This window comes from Elephas maximus, chromosome 17, assembly GCF_024166365.1.
Source record: "Elephas maximus indicus isolate mEleMax1 chromosome 17, mEleMax1 primary haplotype, whole genome shotgun sequence".
In the NCBI taxonomy this organism is placed as follows: Eukaryota; Metazoa; Chordata; class Mammalia; order Proboscidea; family Elephantidae; genus Elephas; species Elephas maximus.
The window spans coordinates 87,285,881-87,307,093 of NC_064835.1; the positions used below are offsets into that span (position 1 = coordinate 87,285,881).

The following is a 21,213-nucleotide window of genomic DNA, read 5'->3' on the forward strand; positions in this document are numbered from 1 at the left end:
ATGTGAACAAGTGATAAAGGGCCTCATGCCAGAGACGGCAGATCAGTAGGGCCAACTCCTTCAGGCAACGTGAGATGTCCCAGAAGGCAAATCTCTGGCATCTGCTTCTGGCCAGTGAGCTATGACTTGAGGACAATTTATAAAAAGCAATCCACATTAGAAGAACATTGTTCTAAAATGTATTATACTTGTATCAGATTTTTTAGGGCTATTCGGAACAAGAGACCACACCACACAGTTAAAACAGAGTAGATCAATCCTGTTCCTGAGTTGTGTGCCTAGGACTTACTTCCCTGGGGCTCCATTTCCCGTCCCGATATGGGGAAGAACAGGCTGCTTGCCGTCATCACCACTGATTTCCCTCATCTGTGAATGCCGACTCAGGCACCTGACTGTCCTACAGGAGTGCCTTCTCCTGGGATGCACAAGCTGCCGGTTTCCGTCTCCAGTGGACTTGATTTGCTGTTCCTTTCCCGTTTCTACATCTGCTCACGAGGAAGGTTTCGATCTCTTTGCTTGCAATCAAGTTATCAGCTCTCAGCGTTCCCGTCGTCTGACTGGTACTGCTTCTCCCTGGCTGGGGTTGGGGGCTTAGAAACCAAGCGGTCCAAGTGAGGGTGTACATGAGTGTCTGCAAATGTTTTAAAGAGACTGAGCAACCACTAAGTGGCTGCTAACCGAAAGGCTGGTGGTTTTAACCCACCCAGAGGCTCCGTGTGAGAAAGACCTGGCTGGTGATCTGCTCCCATGAAGACTACAGCCTAGAAAAGCCTATGGGGCAGGTCTACTCTGTCACATGGGGTGCCTATGAGTCAAAATCAACTCCACGGCACCTAACAACACTGCCCACTGAATGAGGGCCTGTGGGGCTCAAGAGCACTCGGTTTATTTTCTACTTGCCCGCTCCCCCCACACCCAGCCCCAGCACCCCAGGTCCCTGGGGACTCCTCACAGAGACCTCGTGCGTTGGGGCGACAGGATCAGGGAGCAAAGCACCTTCAGGGAGGTGGCTGCTGAAACAGAAAGTTACCCCAAACTTAGAAAAATCCACCATCTGACCGCATTACTACCCACAATGTGAAAAGCCCCCGGAGGTACACAAACTCCCCCGCCCACCTCTTTTGGAAATACGATTTGTTTTGTGGGTCTCAGCTGCAGTAAGACACAGCCGGAACTTATTGTTCCTGCTCATGTCTGTCTGACCCAGTTTGAGTTCCGATTTTTTTTTCCTCCAACATAAAGAAATGCAACCTCATTTTATTTTTCTTCACTGTAACTTTTTAAATTAAAAGCAAATATTAAAATGCTTCTTTTCTTTGGAAAGTTTTATTTTGTTTTCTAGGCAGAAAGAATCCACATATCGTAAAATAATAATTTTGGAAAACAAACAGAAAAATCCCTATGGACTGCGTGGTACCTGAAGGAGCGAACGTCCAAACTCCAGCTGTTACTTGGCCAGAAGCAGGCACAATCTGTCCAGCCCTCAGCTAGGTGCTGCCACCGACAGGGACAGGAAGGGCAGGTCTAGATTCCTGGAGTGATGGCGGTTGTAGGGCGAGCTGATGCGCAGGCCTGCTCCGAACAGAGTAAGACAGGGAAGAGAGCAACCCCACGGGGACGACAAAGGGGTCAGGACTGAACCAGATCCCAAATGCCTCCAGAAGTACCTCATATTTCAACCAGCGAGGCATGAAACTCCCTCACCTGAAACCCCAAGCTCCACCTCCATGTTAACTGTGACACCACGGGCACAGGGACCAGGACACCTCTGTGAGGCCCAACTGAGGAGACCATCCGGGATGTACAGCTCCTCTCACACGGACATCTGCATCTGCACGCCTGGACCCCTGCCCCAGAGCCAGGTGCTGTGTCTGAGCCACCTCCTCTTCCGCTCTTTTTAGAGACTCGTGTGTGATAAGCAGCATGGTCAGAAGGGAAACCAGGAGAAAAACCCCGCTTTTCACGCAGAGATTCTCAAATTCTTGGGAGTGGCAACCCTGCTCTGTTTCCAGCCTGCTCCAGCCCGCTCCAGCCCCAGCCTTCTCTGTCCCAGCAAATGGCACCAGCATTCTCCAGGTGACTCGTGCCAAAAACTTGGAGTCTTCCTTGCTTTCTCCCTACCCCCACTCACTATCTAACGCATCAACAAGTCCTACTGACATACCCAGAACTGGGGCACTTCTTGACACTGCCAGACTCTCACTCTGGTCGCAGCCACCCCATCTGAAGAAGCTACAAGGAGCTCTGGGTAGACACGGTCACCCTGTCCACCTCAGTCCACAGACACATGGTCCTATGAAGATACTCAGTCTACGTGGGAGGAACAAAGAAGGCAGTCAGAATCTTGCAGTGGCCTGGGGGAGGATACACGAACCCTGCATGAAATATCCTACTATTCAAGAACAACTGAGACCAAACCACTACAGACACCCCACTGCATCTCCTTCCTAGGAGCAAATTACACACCCACAATCATGAGGTGGGAAGTGCATTCCTGAGCTCAGTTTCTTGCTGGGGGGGAGGGGGACTGCTATGCCAAGAATAGGGCCAAATTGCCCCTCAGGATGGGAGTGTTCAAGGAGATTAGCAGTAGGAAGGTTCTAGCACTGCATCCAGAATCTTGAGTTAAAAGCACTTAAACTGCTTGGTATCAATGGTGTCAATAGACGGTGTGTAAATGACATCTCCCATGTGGTACTTTAGTGTCCTGGCGCCCCATCTGAGGCATGACTGGCAGTATCTCTCTTTCCCAACATAGTGGGCAATACAGGGACAGGTTAAGCCTAGTTCTCGGTGTGTGCCTCCACTCTCTGGCACTTTGCCAATCTAAGCCACTCAAGCCATCCAGGAGCTGATGACCACATCCCTCTTACCTCAGCCTGAATGACTACTGAGGCCCAATCTAACATTTCCAAGTCTACTAGCCATCTCCCCTGGACCTCATGCACCCACTGAAGCTTGAAACCACATTCCCTTCAGAACTAGCTTCTTCTGAGTTCTCTGTTTTCAGAGTACCACCATTTTGGGGAGCTCAGACATATTGTCACTTTTTTCTTTATCAACCCCTCCTCAGACTGTTCTGTCCCTAAGTTCTGTCCCTCTTCCTTTGCAACTTCTCTGCTTCCATCACCCTCTTTTCTCTAGTCCCACTGAAACCCCACATAGGGCTAAGGCAACAGGCTACAACATCATTTACACACACACACACACACAGAGGCATGTGGACACGTCAGACAAGAGTCCAAAGTCTTTAACTTGTGGTACTGGCTTCTACAACCCTAGGAAAGCTGTCTGGCCATCTAGTCCTTCTCTTCACTTACAGCTTCCACGTTATGATCTCCATAGCACTCCCTACTCCACCCTAACTATCCTGCCAGAGTCAGATCAAACCCAATCTTAGTCCTTTTCCTGAGCCCCAGCCTCAAGTAACCCCTCCTTCCAGGGAACGCTTGTTGTGCTTCCTATCTACATAGCTCATCACATGTTTAAAACTTTTCTTCCATCAGGCTCTTAGGTTAGATCTTATTCCTTTTAACCAAGGTCCACTTCAGGACTCAAAGAGCAGTGAGCAGGAATCAATCATTCAAGACTTATTCACTGTGTCTCTACCACGAGCCAGGAAGAGGGCTCATGATTTCAGAATAAGAGTGAGACTCTGTGAATAAAGGTATCACCCTGTAGAGACAACTTCAGGATGAAGTACATTCTGAAGTATGTTTGTAACTACAAAATTGTGTCTGTAGAGCCCAAAGGCATTCGACTGTGTGGATCAGAACAAATTATGGATAACATTGTGAAGAATGGGAATTCCAGAATACTTAGTTGTGCTCATGAGGAACCTGTAAATAGACCAAGAGGCAGCTGTTCAAACAGAACGAGGGGATATTGTGTGGCTTAAAATCAGGAAAGGTGTGTGTCAGGGTTGTACCCTTTCGCCATACTTATTCACTTTGTGTGCTGAACAAATAATCTTAGAAGCTGGACTACATGGAGAAGAAAACAGCATCAGCACTGGAGGAAGACTCATTAATACCCTACACTATGCAGATGACACAACCTTGCTTGCTGAAAGTGAAGAAGACTTGAAGCACTTACTGATGAAGATCAAAGACCACAGCCTTCAGTATGGATTGCACCTCAACATAAAGAAAACAAAAATCTCACAACTGGACCAATGAGCAACATCATGGTCAACGGAGAAAAGACTGGAGTTGTCAAGGGTTCCATCTTACTTGATCCACAATCAACACCCATGGAAGCAGTCAAGAAACCAAATGTCCCACTGAATTGAGCAAATCAGCTGCAAAAGACCTCTTTAAAGTGTTAATTAAAAAGCAAAGATGTCACTCTGAGGACTAAGGTGTACCCCACCCAAGCCATGGTATTTTCAATTGCTTCATACACATGAGAAAGGTAGACAATGAATAAGGAAGACTGAAGAATTGACACCTTTGTATTACGGTATTGGTGAGGAATACTGGCTATAACCGTGAACAGCCAGAAAAACGAACAAATCTTCTTGGAAGAAGTACAGCCAGGATGCTCCTTAGAAGTGAGGATGGCAAGACTTGGTCTCCCCTATTTTGGACATGTTATCAGGAGGGACCTGTCCCTGGAGAAGTACATCATGCTTGGCAAAGTACAGGGTCAGTGAAAAAGAGGAAGACCCTCGATAAGATGTCCTGACACCGTGGCTGCAACAATGGGCTCAAGCATAACAACCATTGTGAGGATGGCACAGGACCCGACAGTGTTTCATTCTGCTGCACACAGAGTCACTATGAGTCGGAATCAACTCGACGGCCCCTAACAACAACAACAGAGCCCAAGTAGGGTAGGGGGCAGAGGTGGTAAACAGGCAGGGATTTGCAGTTATTTCCTAATGCTACTGCTACTTAGATGTTTTGCTTTCTTCAGTTGATTACGTAGAAATCAAAACTAAAATAACTTCAGCCACTCCGTGCCCAGCTCTTGGTTTCCAATGCCGTTCTCCAGTAAAAGGAAGGAGGGTTCTTTGGAGAAATGGCTGATTCTAGGGCTGGTACAGGAAAATACACAAGATGAGCCTGGAGCATCTCAGAGTCCTGAAATAAGGAAGTGCTCAGAAAATAAATCAGAAAACTCCACGATATGGTACATCAGAGGAACTACTGAAAGAGCTCCCAATGGCCAAAGCTGGAACATTCTGGCTTTGAACAACACAAGAAATAACCTAATATTGGATCATAAACCAAAGTATAAAATTAACATTCACGATTCCATAATGACATAAATAAATAATTGAATAAATAAGTGGGGGAGAAGAGAAAAATCTTCCATACATAAGAATTCCAAATAATTTATGTAGAGTCCTTTCTCCTCAAAGAGGTGAAAACTGCTGCCCCTTACACCTGGACTGTGCCTGGTGATTTCCTTCCAAAGAGAACAGTATGGAACGGGAAAAAGTAACTTTACAGTGCAGAAAGCTGACAGACACTACCTCAGCCAAGTGGTCAAGGATAACGACATCAGTAGTACGTCATGGTGACAGTGTGTACTCTTGATAGGATGTGATGAGAAGGGCATTTCTCTCTGTGGTCTTCATCCTTAAAACCCGTAACCCCAATCTAATCATGAGAAAAACGTTAGACAAATGGAAATTGAAGGGCATTCTACAAATACCTGAACGTATTTTTCAAAACTCTCAAGGTCATCAAAAAACAAAGAAAGTGAGAAATCCCACAACCCAGAGGAGCCTGGGGAGACACGATGACTAAATGGAATGTGAAACTGGATCCTAGATGGGATTCTGGGACAGAAAAAGAGCATCAGGTACCAACTGAGGGAATCTGGAAAAAATATGAACTTTAATTAATACCAGTGTATCAACATTGGTTCCTTAGTGTGACTAATGTACCACAAGGTACTATGGCAATGTAAGACAATAGGGGAAGCTGAATGTGGGATACACAAAAAAGCTCTTACTATCTGCAACTTTTCTATAAATCTAAAACTAGTCAAAAATAAAAATCCAAATTTAACCCAAGAAAATTGAGCGGTAATAACCCTATTAGGATAAATTTATTTCGACTCAAAAATAAACCCACAGTAGAAACAAAGTCAATCCTTGGCAATGAAAATTACTTTTAAACCAAAGAGAGTGCCAAAGACTTTTCACAAAGTGCCATCTGTAACCAGCATGTAACTCCCAAATGTACTGGCCAACTTTTGTATAGGAGCCACAGTTTTCCTAATGATCCCATCTGATTAATTACTGTGAGCCCTTTTCTGGTCTTCTTTTTCCCCCCTTGGGTATGAGTCCGTAAACTGATGGACAATAATAGGAAAATAGGAATATACGGCTCCAAAGAATGTTTTCCTATTTATTCTATTTGGATGATACGTACACCTGTGGTTCTCAAACTCTGCCACCCATTTTAGAATCAGCGATCGAGTTTTCAGAACTCCCGGTTCCCAGGCTGCACCCCATGCCAGTTAAATCAGTGTCTCCTAGTTAGGGTCCAGGGATCAGCAGTTGTTTTTGTTTTTTTTCAGGTTTACTGTGATACAATTCACATGGCACACAAATCATTTACTGTACAATTCAATAGCTTTTAGTATATTTGCAGAGTTGCGCAACCACGACCACAGTTAATATTAGAATATTTTCAACAACCCAAAAGGAAACCCCTATGTCATGGGTTGAATTATGTCCCCCCAAAAATGTGTATATCCATTTGGTTAGGCCATGATTCCCAGTATTCTGCACTTGTCCTCCATTTTGTGATTGTAATTTTATGTTGAGAGGCTTAGGGTGGAATTGTAACACCACCCTTACTCAGGTCACCTCCCTGATCCAGTGTAAAGGGAGTTTCCCAGGGGTGTGACCTGCACCACCTTTTCTCTCTCAAGAGAGGAAAGGAAAAGGAAGCAAGCAGAGAGTTGGGGACCTCATACCAGCAAGAAAGAAGCACTGGGAGCAGAGTGCATCCTTTAAACCCTGGGTTCCCGCACAGAGAAGCTCCTAGTCTAGGGGAAGATTGATGAGAAAGACCTTCCTCCAGAGCCGACAGTCAGAAAGGCTTCCATGGGAGCTGACACCCTGAATTTGGACTTTTAGCCTATGTTACTGTGAGCAAATAAACTTCTCTTTGTTAAAGCCAAAAAAAATAAAAAATAAAAATTCATTAAAAAAAAAAAATACTTAGCTTGAATCAGCCAGGCTTCCCTTTCCGTGAGAGCAGAGATGGTAACTCGTGCTTCATCTCCTCTCAGGACTTGGCTACGTCTGGTCTCCGCAGGAGCCAATCGATGTACACTTATGGGCTGGTGCGTGCTTTCAAGCGCGCCCTTACCTGCCTCCGGCCACTGACTGAGGTCACTGGTGCAAGCACCCCAGCTCAGGGCATACTGACTCTTCTCACATCAGCTCCCTCTGGGCTGTGGCCATCAGAAGTAGAGCAACCAGATGTGTGAGAAGCACTTGGACTCTGCAGAGTCTTCCGTCTTGCCCTTTAGGCAACTAGCCTTCTAAGAATTTACTTCTAACCCTAGGCTCCTTCTGATGTAAACCATCTACAGAAAACCAGCCCCATAATCTACAAGCTCTTTGATCTGGACCTGTTTTCCCTACCCCAAACCGTACCACCTCTGTGCAACTCTAAGGAGCTCTGGCCTGGCTGACCCAGGTCTCTTCCTCTGGCTCACCCAAATCCGGGTTTCCACACCTTTTTAGGCCGTTGAGATGCACCAGTGCTTAGGGGCAACGAGAAAGACAAGGGAAAATCAGAGGGTTTCATCTTTCACGAGACAACCAAGACCAAGAAAAGAAGAGGGACAAGAAAAAAAGCAAAAGGAGCGTGAAATCAAGAGAATAGAAGCCAAGGTTTTTCAAACTTCTTAGACTCTCAGGGCCCTGGAAAACATTCGCAGCATCTCTGATGCTTCACAAAGCATCAGTGGGATTAAATCTGATTCTAAGAGAACCATGTAAGAGTACCCACGTTGTATGTGCATTTCTATAAAACTCAGCCTAATTTATTGAGACTCCAGAAAAAAATACAAAAAAGGTAGGAAGTGTATGTGTCAAGTGAAGGAGCCCAGCCCCCAAAATAAATCAGTCAACATGAACACCCATGAAGGTACCAGCAGCATCTTAAAATTGTGGGCAGGGGCCCTAGAGAGAGCGGAGCCCCACCGGGTGGGACTGTGACAAATCCCCCACCAACAGTGTGATTCAAAACTTTGAAACAGTCCTGTTTCTAATAAGCTAACCTCCCCATCAGGAGTCTCTATCCACTGACTTTAAGCAGTGAAGAGGAGTGGCTGGAAACAACAGTAATCCTTTTAATGAAACTTAAATGACATTTATGGAAGAAAAGGAATATTTAATTTAGGTACTTATCAAACAGCATGTTTTAGTACTTTAGACAAGATGTTTCCAACAGATTTCTATTTTCTCAGCTACAGATTTATTTCGAGATGAGTATTCTCTTATAGTAATGAGATGCTAGATTAACCATTCAGGAGATGGTGAATGGAAGAAGTTCCAAAAGGTCTCATTTAAAAATCAAAATACTTTCAAATTAAGAAAATACTCACACCCTGAAATCAACAAAGTAAAGCAACCCTGCATCTGGGTTCTCACCACCAGAAAGTTACCGTAACAGTGGTCCCCAAGCAAGAAGGGGCCCAACAGGTCAGAGGTACAACCACAACATGTAATGGCCTTGGAACCAAGCCATCCCAAGTTTGACCTCTGGTGCTTTAACAGAACCTAACCATAGAGTTTTCCAAAGACAATAAACACAGAGATTTTAAAAAGAAAAATTATTACCACTGTTCCATTATGGCAGATTTGGAAAATACAGGGGGAAACAACAAATCAACAACTGTTGCCGCCCGAGTCGACTCCGACTCCTGGCGACCCCATGTGCATCAGAGCGGAACTGTGCTTCACAGGGTTTTCAATGGCTGGGTTTTCAGAAGGAGAACATCAGGTCCCCACATACGATCACGCCTTCACCAAAGCCAGTTCTTCTTCTATGCGTATTTTGCACAGTTATGATCAGTGAGGACAAAAGAATTAGTATCCTGCTTCTTCACTTGAATCCTAGATTATAAACATTTTTCATGCTGCTTCCTGGCTGCATCATTATCATATTTTAAAGATTGCATCAACATCTTCGTGTACATGGATTTAAAAACAATTTAATCTAAAATATGTCTTACAAAGAAGGTAACAGGTGGTTATTTATTCAGCCCTTAAGCAGCCAAAGGCCTACAAAACAACAATGGCACCGTGTGCTCAGGATGCACTCGCTTAGCAGGAAGACTTGGACCTTTTAGTGGGATGAGGTGACAGCCACTTAGACCCTGGCAGTCCCACAAAGCTGATGCCGCATTTACTCTGCCACCGCCTGGGGCCCATTTGCTACGAGAGGCCAGCCACAATGAAAGGAAAGCCGCTGACGGGAAGACTGACGTCTCTGCTCTGGCAGGACCTCAGTGAGGATGCCCACTGCAGCATTCCTTATGCTATAAAATCTCTTACACCATAAACTAAGATTTCAGAGCAGCCTAAATGACTGTCAGGGAAACAGTGAGTTATGGTTCAGTCACATGACGGAATACTACGCAGACATTTGAAATGGGAGTCGCTAAATTTGTAACAACTTGACAAGTGAAAAGAAAAGATTCTGAGATCTGCCGATGTAGCTATACAGACGCACACACACGCAAACTGCAAAGGATTAGGAGAAAACATGAAAATGTTAACACGGGTTGCCTTTGAGGAGAGGAAAAATATGGACCACACTTTTCTTTTCTCCTACTGTTCATATTTTTTCTAAACTTTTCACGAAATGCATGCAGAAATACACCTGGAAAGACACACCCACACTAGGTTGTCTAGCACCTCCATGCCCAGTTATAGGTCTCTGCTACACCTTCCCACCTCGCTCCTGCGGCTAATTCCTCTGCTTCCCTGGAGATCGGCTTCCAGAGCCGGCCTCAAATACCTCAAGTCCTACCCACCCCCCAACTTCTTACAGTGCTCTGCACACACCTCCCCCATCACCCAGTCACACCAAATTGCCACGCCCCAGAATCTGGGCTCTGAGGGCAGGGCTGGGCCTGATCCTCCCGGTACCCGCAGGGCCTGGCACCCGAGCCCCCAGTGGGGCTCACAGACAGGGAGAGGGCCAGCCAAGAACCAGCTACACAGGAGGAGGGGGTGGGAGTTCAGAGCCTGGGAGCCAGGGGTAGACAACTTGGGGTGGGGTCTCAAGAATGACCACAAGGCCAGACTCATCCCCACAGACACAGGAGTCGCCAGGAGATAACAGGAACTCAGAGATAGATGGCCAGTCCTCCCTGAAGACCAGGGTCACCTGGAGCCACAGAGGGCAGTCACAGGAGGTAGAAAGGATGGCACAGCCCTGGGTGAATGAGGAAGGGATGGCCAAGCCCACCCCCAGAAAGATGCAGGATGTGCACAGAGAAGACCCTACTGTTTCGAGGCCTCTGGCTTTCCCGGCACAGCCAGCCATGCTTCAGTTAAGATACAGAGGAAACAGTGTTGGCAAAGTGGGCATGGGGGCGGGGCTGGGATGGGGGTGTAAGACCATCTTTCAAGAAGGGAAAGGCAGAGAGGAGAGGAGGAGAAGACCTCTCAGGAGTAAACACAAAGCACGGTCCGTGCGTTTGGCCCATCACGGGACCATGGCCCTCCACACAGCCGTGTCTCCCTGTCCAAGGGAGCGGAGCGGTGACAGGAAAGTGGGACAGCCCCTGGACAGGAAGAAGACAGGGAGCCCACGGGGGATGTTATGCTTAGGACAGGACACACGAGCGATACAAAGATCAGGTGTTCAAAGCAGACACTGCAGGGACCCTCGGGGGCAGAGGGGACTTGTCCAAAGGAAGCAAACGCCACAGCGGAGGTCATCTGAACTGTGGCAGGGGCGGGCCCCACGCCAGCCCCAGCACCCCACATGCACCAGTGCTGCAGGGCGGACAGGAGCAGGAGCCTGGGAGAGAGCACTCGCCACCCATCAGGAACCCACATGTCATCCCTGGGCCGCTGTGGATAGATGTGCAGCCAAGAACCTGCTTTCAAGAAATAGAGCTTTCTGACCACAAGCCTCACAAGACTGAAACTGAAAAGGAACACGTTGCGCTTGCTCCCCACCGCCTAGAACAAAATCTGTGAAGACGGATCTCAAAATACAAAATTTACATGGATGGAAACAATAAAAGCAAATTCAAGCAGCAGGAACCTCAGGCAGGGAGCGGGCGGTGGTGGAGACGTAGTTTCACTCTCATGGGTGATGAAAATGTCTCAGGCTGGGTGGGTGTTCACTGTATAGTCTACCCCCTTTCACGTGAAGTGTTGCCTGAAGTAGTTGGTGATTAATAAACTGATCCTTGAAAAATACCTGAAATAATGCCCAAACCAAACCCACTGCTGCTGAGTTGATTCCGGCTCACGGAGACCCCAGGTGTTAGAGAGCGGAACTGATCCACAGGCTTTCCTTGGCTGTGATCTTTATGGAAGGAGATTGCCAGGTCTTTCTTACACAGCACCACTGAGTGCATCTGAACCACCAATCTTTAGGTTAGCAGTCGAGTGCAAGTGTTTGGAACACCCAAGGACCATGTGCAATGCCCAGCACGTGGCAAATGCCAACGAGCCAAGCTCTCAGGGGTGAGTTCCCCATCTGCCCAGGACACCGAGAGAACCAAGAATCCTCCGAGGGGCTCCACCACGTGCCCTGCAGAAATGTAAGAAAAAGGCTTTATGCTCCAGCAGAGAGCAGGCCCTGTGAGCTACCCGGCAGCGGCCAGAGGGAACATAGCCTGCTGTCCAGGCTCCTGGGGCAGCTATACCTCCACAGCTGGTGGAGCAGCAGGTGGGCAGAGGCAGGAGGGCTGGCTGAATGATGAGCCCGCAGCTCCTGGCTGGAAGAAGCCAGCCTGAGGCAGGACTCCCTGGAGGCAGCTCCCAGCCCGGCCGAGCCGTTTGGCAGGCAGTTTTGAAGGCTTTGTGAGGACACAAGCATCCCTGGAGAGGCTTTCTAGGAAGACAGACACTGGTGTCCTGGGGTTAGAGGTGGAGTTAGAACCAGGTACAGCCTGAGGGAGAGGTGACACAAGCACCCTGGCAGGGAGACCCATGTAGGGGGATACCTGTGGTAGGGCACTAAGGACTCCAGACTCTGACTTGGGAAGCAGCTCAATGCAAGTCAGTCAACCAGGAATTCACAGAGCCTGGGCTAAGCTCAAGACTCTCTACAAGAGGCTAACTGCCCTACAGGGAGAGGAGAGGGCAACACATTTGTTGTCTTCCTTTGCACCCAAAGTCAGTTTGCAGCTGTAACTCCTTCCAGAGAAGCTGGCAGAAGATAGATGTCTCTGTATTGATGTGCCCTGTGTCAGGCAGACAATCAACTAAGGACCACATCCCCACAACACGGTCTGTCCAAGTGGTTTGCAGCCATTCAACCGTACTGCCTGCGTCACAGAAACCTGGGCAGGCTGTGATGCAAACCATGCTTCCGGTTGACAAACAGCAGGTTTACAACACTGGCTCCTGGTGGCTGGGACAAGCTGGTTCAAACTAGCGATCCCCGCGTGGAGATGCCACCAACCAGGCTACCACCTACCTCTGGGGCCGCCACAGGCTAAACTGACATGGGATTGGCATAGCAAAACACCCAGGGCTCCTGGCGATTAAAACACCTTGCTCAATGCAATCCGCTGGGGTAACCTTGGGACCTCTCACACCAGCACACACCTCAGATTCTGTCCCCCCCCAGTACTGCCACCAGCCAGAGTGGTGACCGCAGTCCCCTCCCCATGGTCCTAGAATCAGAGGTGCTATCAACTAGACCTGGAGTGGTGCTAACAGTTAATGCACTCATTCGGCTGCTAACCAAAAGAATGGAGGTTCAAGTCCACCCAGAGGCGCCTCAGAAGAAATGTCAGGCGATCTACTTCTGAAAAATCAGCCACTGAAAACCCTCAACAGAACGACGTGTGGGCTACATTCCCGCTCAGGGACGCCGGAACTGAACACAGAGTCAGCTCAACAGGTGCAGACCAGAAGGTAGAGCACAGACAGCAGCACCCTTCTTAGCCCCATCCAGTTAAAAGCTACAGCTGCTAACCAAAACGTCAGCAGTTCGAACACACCAGCTGCTCCCTGGAAACCCTGTGAGGCAGTTCTACTCGGTCCTATAGCATCACTATGAGTAGGAACCCACTTGACAGCAGTGGGTTTCATCTACCTCACCCCTTCCCTACTCAGGCAGGTGGAAAAAAAAGGTACCCTCTTCATAATATGTTGGCAACCATCAAAGAGGCCAAAGGACCACCAAGGCTGGGTACAGAGTTGCTGTCAACAGTTAAGTCAGTTAACTCCGATTTCTGGGGTCTGGCTTCCTATGGCCTCCACATGTGGGCCCGGAGGAGAGCCCCTCAGCTAGACAGTAAGGAAGGTTCAGCCTTTTACACTCTGGCACCCCCGGGGCTCTCAGGCAAATGACCCGGTCCTCGAATCAGCAGACAAGTTGCCTACAAACGAAACTGAGCAAGCAGGAGTCCTCTTGGCTCTGACGCCATGAAGTGGCCCTTACCCAGAGCAGCTTGCTGGTCAGCGCCTCCCTGAGGCTGTTGCCTAGGTGGGAGGACACCACGCTTTAAACACAGTGTGGGTGAAAGAGAAAAAGGAAACACCCTCAGATTGAAAAGCACACTCTATTTTAGTTTTAAACACACATCTCTCTCACAGACAGCAGTGTCCAAAATAGCACCTCTCATTTTAGGGAGATCAAATGCAGCTCCAAAATGGGGCCACAAAACGGATCCAGAGTTTGGAAGATCAGGACAGCTTGATAACAGAAGGTGAGGGTTTGCAGGGATTGCAGACAGTATTTAACTCACCTCCGGTTCCAGCCTCATTTTAAAGACCAGGAGACTGAGGCCAAAATGGCTGCTCCAGACCCTCTTCAGTCAGTTTCTCTTCTCCACACTTGAGATTCGCGCCACACTCCTCTCCTCCTATGGCGAGGGCCAGGCCAGTGAGCGGAACCTCGGGCTCTCCTCCTTTTCCTAAGTGTGGTCAGCTGGGCAGAACATACACTCCTCAATGAAGGGCGCAGAGGAGTGGGTGGCCTGAGAACGCCTCTGCTCGCCAGACCCTGCTAAACTAGGGGCTGAACGGGACAGTCACTAACCGAGCAGCTGTGACAACCACAGTCTTACTCTCTTACAAAGAGAAAACAGTTCCCACAGAACCAACAGGGTCACTTTCTGGAAATATGGGGCAGGGAAAAAGGGGATCACCAGCCACAATGACCCTGAAATCAAGGCTTCAGGTAATTCTCTGTTGTTGGGCTGTGGCTCCGGGAACACTGGATTCAAACAGAGAAAGGCTATGGTAAAGCTGGCACTAAGATCTGGAGACAGGGCCTGGAAGGGTCACTTGCTAAGACCTGGGGAGCTGGTGGGGGCATGGTTGCCCCAATCAAGAAGACCAGAATGCGGTCACCACACCTGCTCAGGAGAAAGGGCAGAGTGTGCCTGGGGCCGGCAGCTCAGGGAGCCAGGGTGGTGGACAGCGGGCAGCGGCGTGGCCTTCAAGTTAGGAGCACGAATTCTGAAGCCAGACTCTCTGTGCTGGAATCCTGGCTCTACCACTGTTATGGGTTGAACTATGTCCACCCTGCAAAATATGTGCTGTATATCCTAACCCCTGTACCTGTGGTTAAGGAGCCCTTGGTAGTACAGTGGTTAAGCGCTTGGTGGCTAACCAAATGTTGGTGGCTCGAACCTACCAGCCACCCTGCAGGAGAACCATGTGGCAGTCTGCTTTTATAAAGATTACAGCCTTGGAAACCCTATAGGGCAGTTCTACTCTGTCCTATAGGGTAGCTGTGAGTCTGAAGTATGAAGGCTCAATACGACAAAGCTATTCAGAATTGGTTTTAGCAAACTCCTGTCATCAAATCTTGATTACCTGTGGGTGGTCACCTGTGGGTGGTCACCTGTGGGCGGACTGAACATTTCAGGGACGAACCCTGGTAAGCAACGAGAAGGTAGCGCATTTGTAAGAGAAATGAGAACCACTATAACATGATACACTGATATCTGGAATCACTAGGAACCAAGGGTGACACGTAGAGACGCCAGCAGAGTCCTGTCCTTCCTCACCACAGGTAGTACTGCCCCCTTCTCGAGTCCCCAACCCCAGGTGAGGAAGAGGAGAGAAGGGAGCAGGCTGCTGAGCTCAACTCCTGCCCTGTCTGCGACACTTAAAGTGTAAAAACAATAGATTTGTAAAAGTTAAATGTGCTGCTGAATTTCACGTGTAGTTTTAACCAGATTTATACCTGGTCTCCTTTTCTGTCACCTGCCCTAGCTTCCTATTGCTGCCATAACAAACATACAGCAAACGGGGGGCTTTAAAGAACGGAAAATTATTGTCTCAACTTTTTGGGGACTAGATGCAAATCAGGACGCTGGCTCCAGGGAGGGTCCCTCCCTGGCAGTAGCCTGGATGTTCCTTGGCTCATAGATGGTGCCTCACGTGGTCTCTTCCGCCTGCATGTGTCTCTCTTCATGCCTGACTCCCTTTTGTAAGACACCACTCCTAAGGATCTGGGTTAGGACCCACTGTACTCTAGCAACCTGAAGCCCTGGTGGGACAGTGGTTAGGAGCTCGGCTGCTACCCAAAAGGTCGGCAGTTCAAATCCACCTACCATTCCTTGGAAACCCTACGGGGCAATTCCACTCTGTCCTACAGAATTGCTATGAGTCAGAACTAACTCGAAGGCGAAGACGACAGGTTTGGTTTTTTGGCATGGGTACTCTAGCATGACCTCATTAAAATAACAAAAGAAAACCTTTATTTCCAAACAGGGTCACCTTCACAGGTACAGGGGTTAGGAATTCAACCTATGTTTTGGGGGAACCCAATTCAATCCATAGTATTACCCATGATTTTGTTCCATCTTGAGGCTATCCTTGCTCTCCTATCTCATGTTATCATGGTTGGTCAAGAGCTGAGTTTAAAGAACTGGGAAAGAGAGATGACTTTGGTACTTTGAACACCAACCATAGGGTCTTAGGGGGCTCTATGTCCTGATGGCTCAATGGTTAAAGCGCTTAGCTGCTGAGAGGTTGGCAGTTTGAACCCGTTAGCCACTCTGTGGGAGAAAGATGGGGCAGTCTGCTTCTGTAAAGATTTACAGCCTTGGAAACCCTATGGGTAGTTCTACTCTGTCCTACAGGCTCTCTCTGAGTCTGAATCCACTTGACAGCAAGGAGTTTGTTTTCAGTTTTATGTAAAAAAATGTAAACCTGACAGGCTAATTCTCTGGCTGAAATCCCTTCTAAGGCTGTGTCAGCACCAATAGGACGCTGTCCAAGGCCTTCACCCAGCACACCTCCTGACCCGTCTACCTTCCTCTGCTTACTCAGGGTCACTTGCTGCTTCCTGAAGGCATCTCAAACACGCACTCTCCACGCCCTTGCTCAGGTGCCCCCTACGCCTGGAATGCCATTCCTGTTCTCGTTGGCTGGACGATCCCTACCCATGCTTTACGACCAAGCTGAACAGCAAGTCCCCGGCAAAGCTTCCCCCACGTCCAGGCAGAAATCCACACCACCTGCTCTCTGTGGCACAGCCTTTTCTACTGTCATAAAGAAAAGCCCTTGACATACTGTAAACCCCCATCTCCCCTGAGCTCCTCAAGGGAAGGGACTAGGTCATCTCCATCTTTAACCAAGACTGCACACAATGCTGATCCACTGATTAAATGACAGAAGACATAAATTTTGTGTCCCCAGCCCCCCAGATGGGTTTGGTACCTAGGAAAAAATAATTTGGAAGTGATTTTTATAAACGATATAAAAGTGTTTGAAACAACAAGGTATGGCTACACAATAACGAGGCTGATTTGTTTTTGTAGCTTACTAGGCTAACGCTGACAGTAACGCGCAAAAGAGGCTGGAAAACCTCGGGGTGATGGCACCATGGCCAAGACAGGTCTACAGCCTCCAAGGACATCACAGTATACACGTAGGGGCCAGACCTGGGGTCAGGAGCCTGGCTCGAGTCTTGTCTGTCACTCACCAGCCAGGAGACCCTGCTGGTCACTGACTCACTCTGGCCACAGCATGATGTCTGTGGAGTGAACAGTCTTAGCCAGGGCTCATAGCGCCGCAGGGCTCTGCAGAGCACAGGTGAAAACTAGATCCCTTGGGTATTTCCAAGTTACAAAGCAAAACCAAAAACAAACACAACAACAACAAAACAAAACAAATATCCAACTTGAACTTTTTCGGAGGACAGCCTTTTGCAGATTAATTCTGCTTTAGAAAAAAAGCCTACCTTCTTAGGTGGCTGTCCAGCCTCACCGTGCACCCTGAGGGCACTGGGGCAGCCTTCACCTGCTGCACACTTCACCTGCTGCACATGGAGACCAAAACCCACAGGGCAGCAGATTGATCTTTAAGCACTAACAAGATGATGTTAGATACTATCGATACAAAAATGAGGAGCCCTGGTAGTGCAGAGGTTAAAATGCTCAGCTGCTAACCAAAAGGTCGGCAGTTCAAACCGACCAACGGTTAAAACGCTCAGCTGCTAACCATAAGGTCAGTGGTTCGAAACCAGCAGCCATTCCATGGGAGAAGGATGTGGCTGTCTGCTTCCGTAAAGATTTACTGCCTTAGAAACAACCCTGTGGGGCAGTTCTACTCTGTCCTATAGGGTTGCTATGAGTCGGAATCAACTTGATGGCAACAGGTTTGTTTTTTTTTTTGGTGGCATAGTGAACTCTTCCATACACGGTAGGGGGGCTCAAGAGGGTGCTAGCAGGTATCTGACGTTCATTCATTCAATTCATGTTTACTGAGTGCCTCCTTTGAGCTAGGCACTTTTAGGGGCTAGGAATAAGCAGTGAACTAAGGTGGGGTACCCCCACAGACTTCACGTTCCTGTGGTGGGGAAGAGATAATAAACAATAGGATAGTAATTATACAGTATGTTGGAAAGTGAAAAGTTTTCTGGGAAAAACAATTAAGCAGAGGAAGAGAGACGGAGAAAGCCAGGCTGGCGTGCAAGGCTTGCGATCTTAAACAGAGGTGCCAGGATGGGCCTAAGAAGGTGACATTTGGACAAAGACCCAAAGAGCTAGGAGACTGAATAAGCCACGTGGGCACGTGAGGGAGGAGATGCCAGGCAGAAGGACCAGCCTGGGCACACGCCGAGTTCAGTGTTAGCCAGGTCAGAGCACGGGAGGGCGTGAAAGGCAGGGCTTTGTGGCCTCTGCTTTGCAAGTACAAGAAGCCTCCAGAAGGTTTCGGGCAGAGGAGTGACCTGGTCAGATTTATGCTTTGAAAAGCTCACACTGGCTGCTGCACTGGAAACAGACTGACCAGGGGCCTGGGCGTCAATGGTGAGACTAGGTGCTCAGAAGACAACGCAGTGAACAAGGCAAAAGGTGAAGAAGGTGCAAAGCAATGAAAGTGTATAACCACTGCCGTGGAGTCAATTCCGACTCATAGCGACGCTACGGGACAGAAGAGAGCTGCCCTGTAGGGTTTCTTAGGCTGTAATCTTTATGGAAGCAGACTGCCCTATCTTTCTCCCACAGAGCGTCTGGGGGGTTCGAATCACCAACCTTTAGGTTAGCAGCCAAGTGCTTTAACCACTACGCCACCAGGGCTCCCTGAAAAGTGTATTGGTCTGTACATATTCTGAAGACAGAGCCAACAGGAGCTCCTGGCAAAGTGGATGTAGGTGGCGAAAGAGTTGTCAAGGATGATCTCAAGGCTTTAACGTCTAAACAACAAAAGGAAAAGTGCTGTCATCTGCTGATGTGGGAAAGCAGGGCCAAATCTGTCATACAAGCACGAGTTTGACTTTAGAGACGTTAAGCTTGACATCTCTACTGCCAAGTAAGCAGTTGAGTATAAAGGTCTGGAATTCAGGGGAGAAGTTTGGCAAGAGAAACAGATTTAGGAGTTGTAAGCAAAGCGTGCAAATGGCTAACATCACCAACGAAGCAGAGCAGACCAAAGCAGAAGCCCGAGCACGGGGCCCTGGGACCTGGACGTAAGGTGGCAGGGAGCGAGGGAGAAACCAACAAAGGAACTATGAAGAAGCATCAAATGAGACAGGAGGGAAATGAGCGAGGGATCCTGGAAGCCAGGCCATGACCGTTTCAAGGATGAAGAGGGACAAATCATGGTGACAGGCCACCTATGCTGGTCACTGGGAAGGGGATGGGATGGAGCACCCAAGAGGCTGGTCCAAGAGACACGGGCCACTCTCTGGTACCGGGAGGGAGGCAGGGTACACTCTACAGATGCTGGTGGAGGCTACAGAAATTCTCTCCAGATTGCTTGTTTTCTCAGTCAAAAGGAAGCAAGGCCGGCAGCAAAGAGGGCTGCGCAGGGGTGAAGACAGGTGTTAGAGGTTTGAGGAGAAAGTGTGAAATAACAGCAAGGGTCAGCAAACTCTGGCCCAAGAGCCAGGTCTTGCTCACAGTTCGTTTTTATAAAGATGTATTGGAACGTGGCCACGCCCATTTACTCACAGTGTCCACAGCCACTGTTACCTACAGTAGAAGAGTAGTTACAACAGAGACTGTGTAGCCCGCAAAGCCTAGAATATTTAGCCGTTTATGGAAAAAGTTGGCCGGCCCCTGGTCTAGGACAGTGGGCAGGTGAACTCCCTGGGAAAGGAAGTCTGACTACCGAACGATCCCAGCAGCACTCTCAAGCTCTGTGGTTAGGAGTTTAAAGGGACGCATCGGTGTGGTCGTATGTTCTTCTCCGGGGTTGTGCCCCTGCATTGAGAAGCAGCTATAACCACGACTGTGGTTCTGCCAGGTGATACTGTGAATGGAGAGGCACCGGCGAGGTCATACGCCAGCGGCCCTTTCATGTCAGTAGTAACTAAGCTGCTATCGCCACAGAGAGCTGCCTTGGTGCCCAGCAAGTGCACTATACCTGGGTACATTCCTTCACTTAGTCTTCACAGCCTCTGAGGGACGGAAGGCAACTAAGGCTCAGCATTTCAGTGACTGGCTGAATATAGCTATGTTGTTTTTACTGTGTGCAGTCAATTCCCACTCAGTGACCCTATAGGACCGAGGAGAACTGCCCCATAGGGTTTCCTAAGCTGTAATCATTACGGAAGCAGATCTTTTCCCAGCGGAGCAGCTGGTGGGTTCGAACTGCCAAGCTTTTGGTTAGCAGCTGAGCACTTAACCACTGTGCCACACAGGCTCCTTTAGAGTCAGAATCAATCCAAAGGCCAATGGGTTTTGTGTTTTTGGTTATGTGGGGATTTAAAACAGGTTGGTTCAGTTCAGAAGCCCAAGTCTGGAACCCCTTAGGGCCCAGTGGCTCTCCACCTTGGCCACACATGAGAATCACCTAATGGATAAGATAACAAATGCCAAAGCCAGTCCCACCCCCAGAGGTTACTTTAACTGATCTGAGGAGTGGGGTCAGGAGCAGGAATCCACCTTTTTCAAAAGCCCCAGGGACTCACACTGAATGAGGACTCAGCACACAGACCTTCCCTGGGCCACTTCACTCACATGATCCCATTTAATTTCCATCACAGGCCCCCAGGTTGTTCTATCAACAATGTAAAGATGGGGAGAAGGGGGCTGCCAAGGTCACCCAGCCATGGTAAAACTGGGATTCACTCGTTCAACAAACATGTCCTCAGCAAGGCACAGCCACAGTACCTGACCCCAAGGCTCCATTCTTTCAAAACGAATGCAATGACACAGGAAAATGGCAAGAATTATCTGTTTAGTGAGTGAAATGTCCAGCAACATCACAACATAGCTCCTACCCCAAGGCCCAGGAGTACACAGAACCACAGCCACCCAATGGTCACTTGGCCCTTCCAAGCCTTGGCTTCCTCATCATGCCCAACATATGTAGGACAGTACCATCATAGGACTACAGTGAAGATGTGGGAGACTGAATAATGCCCCCCCCCCCGCCGCCCACCGCCAAAGATGTTCCCAGCCCTGGATCCTGTGAATGTTACCTTATATACCTTTCTTAACCAGGGGACATATAGCACCCATCTACATTTTCCGCCTCTCTGGTTTATAGGGAAGCTGCTTTCCCAGTGACAGTATGTGCTGCCAGCGGCTGGGGACCTGAATAACTGTTTGAAACTGAAGAAAAAGGCACGT

At 48.6% G+C, this 21,213-nt stretch overlaps 1 protein-coding gene across 6 annotated transcripts in view; it reads right to left on the minus strand.

Moving 5' to 3' along the window:
• The window catches only part of INPP4A (inositol polyphosphate-4-phosphatase type I A), a 156,226-nt gene that overhangs the window by 109,468 nt on the left and 25,545 nt on the right, over positions 1 to 21,213 (minus strand). Inside the window, exons 1-2 of one of the 6 annotated variants that reach the window (XM_049857269.1) lie at positions 1,418 to 20,996; positions 290 to 590 (exon numbers count right to left, since the gene is read on the minus strand). The exons of 3 other annotated variants lie outside the window; for them this stretch is intronic. The gene's annotated coding sequence lies outside the window, so the exon portion shown is untranslated. Of the gene's footprint in view, positions 1 to 289; positions 20,997 to 21,213 lie in introns of those variants that run through there. 2 more of the 6 variants (XM_049857268.1, XM_049857277.1) reach the window with 2 other exon arrangements.